We start from the raw sequence: 7,757 nt of genomic DNA, 5'->3' as shown, positions 1-7,757 counted from the left end.
TCCTATGACAAGGTCGGAATCAAATATGAATTGTCCTTATTTATTGACTCTCAAATATTTTAATCTGCCTCATTTTTTAAAAATTTTCATGAAACAATCTCAAAAATTTGAAAATCTGTTTTAAAAATTTCTTAAAAGAAGGGAAAATTCTTTATGTTTTTTAAAAAATTAATTAATGATTTTACGACATGTTTTAACATTATTCCTGACAATTCTAACATTTTCTTGTGAGAATTTTTGTCATTCTGACGAAAGCTCCGTCTCATGAGTAATGCTCTAAACTCATGGCTCAATGAGGAACAAACTGTTTTGCGAAAAATTTGACTTTTAGAGAATCGCCACTTAATTTATTTGAAAAGGAATTAAGAAACCTTTATAAAATACTTTAAACTATCCAAAATAGAAAAAATCATTTAAAATTTAAAGATTCTTAGTCAGCGGTTCCTATTAATATTTTAGGAAGGTTTAAGGCACCTAAAACATCCGCTAACTTGCGGTTATCCGGATTGTTTGAAAACATCTTTTGACTAACTTTTTGAGATTGATTTGTTGAAAAGTGATCGATTTTTTAGAAAAGACTTGTGTAAAATAGATTTAATCAACTTAGTAGGGATTTTAATTAAGTCTAAACAAAACTAATAAACAAATAAACACATAAAAGGGAAAAGGGAGGAGAAAGTAAAAGATTTAGGCTATTGGACCCAAATCAACGAAACCTGTCCTAGTCTAATTGGGCTTTCGATCCATTTTCACCGGTCCTAATTCTATGTTTTCGAGCCTTTTTGGCCCAAAATCCGCTTCACCTTTATTAAATTTACATCTTTGGCTTCGAGGCCCAAATGAATGAATAAATACATAAAGGCGACAATAAATGAATAAATAAATAATAAATCAAAAAATGAGACTTTAAAGTCTCTTGGCTGCTTCAAAGATGGATTTTAACCCATTATTCTTCTGATTTTTCGTATCCACACGCCATGAAATTGAGTATTTCAAAAGTCTCCTAAAAAGTGGGCCCCATTGACTCGTTATGGAATGTAAAGGAAAAGAGTCTGTTTGGACTCCAATGAATTTCATGCAAAACAAGAAAAATAAAGGACATTAATACATGATTCACGAAGGGAAAGAGATATAAAAATAACACATAGCCAACCAAGGAAAACAAAATTAAATTAGATAACACATGACCCATCAAGGAGGAAAAACTAGACGAAAACTATTGCGGATTTAATTGAACATAGTAAGAATCTTAAATAATCATAAGCCGATGTTGAAAAGTAAGATGTATTCGCATCGATTCAGTTTACAAATTCAATCAAGACAAAAAAAAGTAAAAGTAAATGATCAACCCAGGAAAGAAAGGAATATAAAGAGAATCAATATGAGCCAACTATATAAACGAGGTAACTAGAATCCTATCGAACAGTCAAAAATCAAAATCAGAGTATCCCTCCTTAGTATTATGAATCATCAAAAATGAGGTTTTTACTACAGTAACACTCATTCATTTCTTTTAATAATATACACCAGAATAAAATGCACAACATCAAATTCGTAAACGATAAAGAGAACAATAAATTGACTTTAGACGACAGGGTTCAATGTAAAGCAAATCCAGCTCAATTCCAAGGAAAACATATCAAACCCACCAATATTTCATCGGAAGGTATAAAATTTAAATCGACAAATTTTACAAATATATTTGCTAAAGTTAGAGCAGAATCTGAAACTACAATAAGACCAACTCAAATAGCAATTTGGGAAAGGGGTTTGATCCATAGAAAACAAACCAATAAGACAAGGAGGAACTCCCGTAAATTTACCAACTACGATGATCTAAAACTAGATAAAGCAAAGGAAGAAGGTAAAACTACTAGGAAAACACCATGTCAATTCGAAAAAGACCCTCTAAACGAGCAACGGTTAAATCAATACGAACAAATACTAAATAGAAAGTCTAAAAAAAATAGAATAAATTCTCAAAGCTCCCACCTTAAACTGAAGAAACCCCTAATGACTGAAAGCCGCAACGATGATAAGACAACCCCAAAATATCTACCATTCGAAATAACAAACTTAACTAACATGAATCATCATGATACATCAAGTCTGGCCTCTCGGCCTATAACTATTTTTGGGAAATGAAAACAAACACAACTATTCTCCAAAACACGGTCTTACAAAACTTCAAGAGTTTTAGACCCTGAAATCACTGTCTAAATGGAAGAAAAATAACACAAACCAGGTTCAAGAGAGAATCGGCAAGCTACATAGATTTTTCAACATCAAAGACAACAAACGAGACCAAATTCAATTATACCAAAATTTTATAGTCTTGACAGCAACAACACTCAGCGATGGGGTAAGGTTACGACAATCAAACGCCGAATTCAATTACTAAACTACAAACTACAAACTACAAACTACGATTACAAAACTATGAATAAAGGAATAAATGGATGAAGAATAAAAATAATAACAAAACTAGAAAGAAGATGTGTGTTTACCTTTTATGTGACAACAAAACAAGACAACAAACTTGTTTCGATCACCACCGAAAAGACTTCGCCGCTACTCCGACGATTTCGATACCTTTGAGAATATTTTCTTACTAAAAAGGGGTTTTCTTGGGGAGTGGATTCTTGTTCCACCGAGGTGGAAAAATCCCCTTTAGGGATAATTTTGGGTATTTTCATTGGGAAATTCAAATTTGGGATCAAGGGATAGGATGATAAGCTGGATTTTGTATGGATTTGTACTAATTAGTACAAATTCAAATTTTTTTGATTGAAATTGCTTTTGGCGACTGCTGTTATTGTTGCGCAATTTGACGCCGGTTCGGGGTCGGGTTGAGGTCGTTGATGTTGAATTTATTGTTGTTGTTTGTAATGGTTGTTGATGTCATTATTTTTTGGAGTTGGTGTTGTACGTTATTGTGAAGAAAAAGGGGATATAGGAACGGGCCGGGTCAACTGATGGGAATTGGGCTTGTGTTGTTTTGATGTTATTGTTGAATGCCTTTACTGATGTTGGAGGAGCAAAGGTGGGCCGGGTCACAGGTTATTGGGCTGGTTGGTGATGGAAAATTGGGCCTGATATTAAAGTGGTGTTAAATTGGGTTGAGCTGCTAGGTATTGGATTTTGGTTGAGATTATTCAATAACCTCAAATAGATTTAATTGGGGTTAAAATAACCCTAATTATATTAGGAATTTGGTAATTTTTGAAATTATTTTAGAAAAAAATCTCAATATAATTTCACTTAAGATTTACCTATTCTATTTAAATCTTGATCGAATTAAAAGTTCATTGGCCAATTACATTGCAATTGTGGTCAATTTAGTTTCGATGATGATCAAATTTAATAGATTAGTTAAATTAAATTGAAATTTGATTCGAATTAATTCTTCCTTTAATCCCAAGCTTCTTGATTTAATAAAAATCAAACACATATTTATCCAAATAAATTATCTTTGAGAATAAACTATATTTAAATTAAGATTTTAATTATTATATTTATTTTTTAAAGTAATCCTTAATTAAAATCCAATATTCCATAGAATAAATATTTAAGTAATCAAATTATATAATATCGTATAACTGAACATGGTAATATATAATCGCTATTTAAAATGATAAAATTACGTATAAATATATTTTAAATTTTTTTTATTCGGATGAAATAAATATTTTAATTTTATTAAAAATCTAAGAAACTTAGGATTAAATTTAGTTGTGGAGGACAAAAATTAGGTGTCAACAACTGCCTCTTCCCTTTGGGTAAGGTGGATTCAAGTAACCCTGGGCAAATGGAGGTTGAAGTTTCTAATTTTTGTCCAACCACAAATTCGAATCTGAAAGAGGTTGGCTTTCGCACGAATTTCATAGAGTTATGGCCGGACCTTGGTATCAGGTTTCCTACATATCTCAGGTTATATAAGAATTCAGGCCACTTGTAGTTCATAAAGTTTGATTTAAAGCATGATTTTTAAAAAATTTACAAGCTATTTTGGTTTTTAAAGTTTTTGATGAAACCGATAAGTCGTAGAATAAAGAGATTTGGGGGGAGGTTGGAATATAGTATAGTTTTCTACATAGAGCCCAGCCTACATATCCCCGAGACTCAGGGAATCAGACTACTTGTAGTTCGACTCAATCGGTAGAAATGATAGTCTTTTATTTCAGAAGATGTTTGGATCAAGATGAGCGACAAGTTATTTGAGTTATGAAAAAGAGGCTTGTAACCTCTTAACCATGAACGTAGAGCTCTTAACATCCATAGGTAAGAACTTACCTAGACATAATTTCCAAAACTCTAGGTGTGTTGTCACCCGAATTTTAAAAAAAAAAGTAACCCTCGAATGAGTTTAGAAATATCCCGAAGGTGAAGCTGAAACCAGAATACCCACATACCTTTAATATGGGTGTGGTTGGATGATGGTGGTGATCATCCTTTGTCTCGCATCCAGAGAGTTTGACGTCCCTTTCTAGACTATGTCCCATTTTGTTGCTAAGAAAGAGTTCCATGTTATGTTGCATCCTATCTGGATTCGTTCGCACTTGTGGTTTTGATTTGAGATTTTCATCCTATTGGATGTTCTCGACAATGTCTCAAACAAAAAATTTTAGTGCTAAACATAATTCATGAAAGAGGTATATAGTGTTTACCATATCTCCACATGAGTTGTCGCCTGAAAATCAAAGTCATCCTTTTATTTACCTGTTTGGAAAGAAATAACTTGCAATAATAGACACAAGAGCCCTCTTGGTTATTGCATAATTAGCTTCTTTGTCGATTGAATATGTCTTCAAAGTGGGGTGGTCCTTTTGGACACCGACGATACTTTATGCAGAACGATCCCTGCAACCGTATAATCTTACGCTGATGCAATGACCTTTTGGTTACCTATAATGCTTGTTACATGATAACCTCTCTGATTATTGCCGTCGATTCTTTGCATATGATCTCGGGTAAGTCTTGCGCATCTTTTGTATCGATATGACTTATAGATTTTTCTTGAATTGACAATCTTCGGATAATCTTGCACATAATTTGATGTTGGATACGAGGCGACTTACATATATCCTCTGAAATGCTATCCCTTAGATAATCCTGCACAGTATTCAACCTTGGATAAGAGATGGTTTACAGACATCCCTCTAATCGCTAGTTCTTAGATATTCCTGCACATCATTCGACCTTGAATACAATATGACTTATAGATATCTCTCAAATTGCTAGTCCTTGGGTAATTCTACACATAATCTATCTTGGATATGATGCGGATTATAGAGAATCCTTGGACTTAGCAATTTGACAATCTCACATATTCTCCGGTAAAAATTTAGTTGTGACTTATGGATAACCTTCGGACTATCAATTTTTTTGAGTAACCTTGCACACTATCCAATTAGGATGTTGTTGTGGCTTACAAATAACCTATAGACTATCAACTCATAAGTAATCTTGCACACTATTATATTTCAAATAATATGACTTATAGATGACCCTCAGATTGTCAATTTCTAGGAAGTCTCATATGTCGTTTGCTTTTAGATAACGAATTAAAGATATCCCTTTGAATCTTGTGCTTTTGATGCATTCAGATAATGATTCATAAAATAATGAGATGTCCTCAACACCAGCTTTTGTGTCTCACGTGTCAATAGATATTAAATACTGATGATATCCTCGACGTCAGCATTTGTGTCTTCTGTGTCAACAAATATTGAATGTTGATGATATCCTCAATGCCAACATTTATGTCTTGCGTGTCAATAGATATTGAATGCTGATGATATCCTCGACGCTAATGTTTGTATATCGCGTGTCAATAAATCTTAAATGCTTATGATATCCTCGATGCCAATATTTATGTTTCATGTGTCAACAGATATTAAATGTTGATGATATTCTCAACACTAATATTTGTGTCTCGCATGTCAACAAATATTAAATGCTGATGATATCCTCGACGCCAGCACTAGTGTCTCACGTGTCAACAGATATTAAATACTGATGATATCCTTGACGCTAGTGTTTGTGTCTCGCGTGTCAACAGATATTGAATGTTGATGATATACTCGATGACAACATTTGTGTCTCACGTGTCAACAGATATTGAATGCTGATGATATCCTCGACGCCAGTGTTTGTGTCTTACGTGTCAACAGATATTGAATATTGATGATATCTTCGATGCCAACATTTGTGTTTTGCATGTCAACAGATATTGAATGTTGATGATATCCTCGATGCTAGCATTTGTGTCTCACGTGTCAATAGATATTAGATATAATAGCCTTCCTGGTAATGAGATGATATGAAATGGTTCTTCTGATGATTTGATAATAGTTTCACCTGAGTTCGTTTATCTGCGTCTTACTTTCTACATATACCTGCACTCAAGGTAGATAATTAGTAGACACAATGTCGCTCTTACTGGCGACCAAAGTCAAGTTTTATGACAATTTAATGATGACTATTGAGCATCATGATTTGAATGACTTATTCCGCTATTAATCTTTTCTTTTTGAATAAATAATTAAATAGAAAATCCATCGGATGCAAGTAAATGAGGCAAAGTCTTTTTTTGGGGATTACTCAAATACCGTTGCTTCGCTTCAAGGTGAATTTTGAGGATGACTTTCTGCTCTTCCTCCTATTGAGTGATCCTTTGATCGTTGTATTTATTGTGTTAACTCTCTTGAATGTACTTACGCTCAAGGTAAATATTTAGTAGACACAAAGTTGCTTTTGCTAGCGACTATTTTTTAGAAAAATTCTAAATACAATATTCATAAAAAAGATAAGATGCCTTTGTTTGTCCTTCATGATCTCAAGAAATGAGATAGACAATTTAAAAGGTCCTCGATAAATGGGTATTAAACTTATTTTTGGGGTTACTGAAAAATACCTTTCTTGAGCATTATATGCTTTTGTGTGGCTCCTAACTTGCTCGTGAATTTTTGAAAGAAACTCTCATTTTTGTGTATTGATCCGTGCATCCATAGAAAAATGATTAGTTTGGGTGAAACTACTTCGTGTTGACCTTCTTTGATCATTGGTTTGCTCCTCGCCATCTTTCGGGTGCTCCGTTATGTTGAGTCTTCCACCCTTGACTCCCCGTCCCAATAGACGTCTGGGCAATCACTGAGTAAAAAATTTACATAGATTTTTGAAAGTAGTCTTAAATTTAGAAAAATAGTTTTGAAATTTTCCGTAAGAGCTTTAGAAAATCTCTGCCAGTCATGTTATGTACTAGCTCAACGAACGTCTTTCTCTTGGTTTTGTCTATGTCTGATGTTTAGGCAGAGGATTGCTAGGGATTCAGCATCGTTGAGGCTCTCTATCAGAAGTTCTATCATTGCCGGAGATTTAGTCTATCTAGACTTTACCACAACTGGTGATTTCCAAGACTTGACTTTGAGCTCTGGTGCTGGGGGATTTGAAATATATTCCAATATATTCGTGAAAATTTTGATGACCTTCTCAAAATTTTTGCCTAGTTTAAAATTGTTTGAGACGATACTCGAGAGGATTCGAAGCCTTTGTTAGTCTTTGTTCTCTTTGTTGGATGATGATTTTCCTTATGTGAATTTTTGAGATTCCTTCTCAAAAATTCTGGCCCAGTTTTCATTTCTAGGGGTTATATAACCGAGCCGTTGGGGCATCTACGTATCCCGTTGAAGCAGGAATCAGTCCATACATAGTTCAAGACTACGCTAGGGATATATGTAAAGTTTTAATGGGTTGAC

This window comes from Capsicum annuum, chromosome 4 (genome assembly GCF_002878395.1).
Source record: "Capsicum annuum cultivar UCD-10X-F1 chromosome 4, UCD10Xv1.1, whole genome shotgun sequence".
Classification (NCBI taxonomy): domain Eukaryota; kingdom Viridiplantae; phylum Streptophyta; class Magnoliopsida; order Solanales; family Solanaceae; genus Capsicum; species Capsicum annuum.
This window is presented reverse-complemented; position numbering follows the sequence as displayed.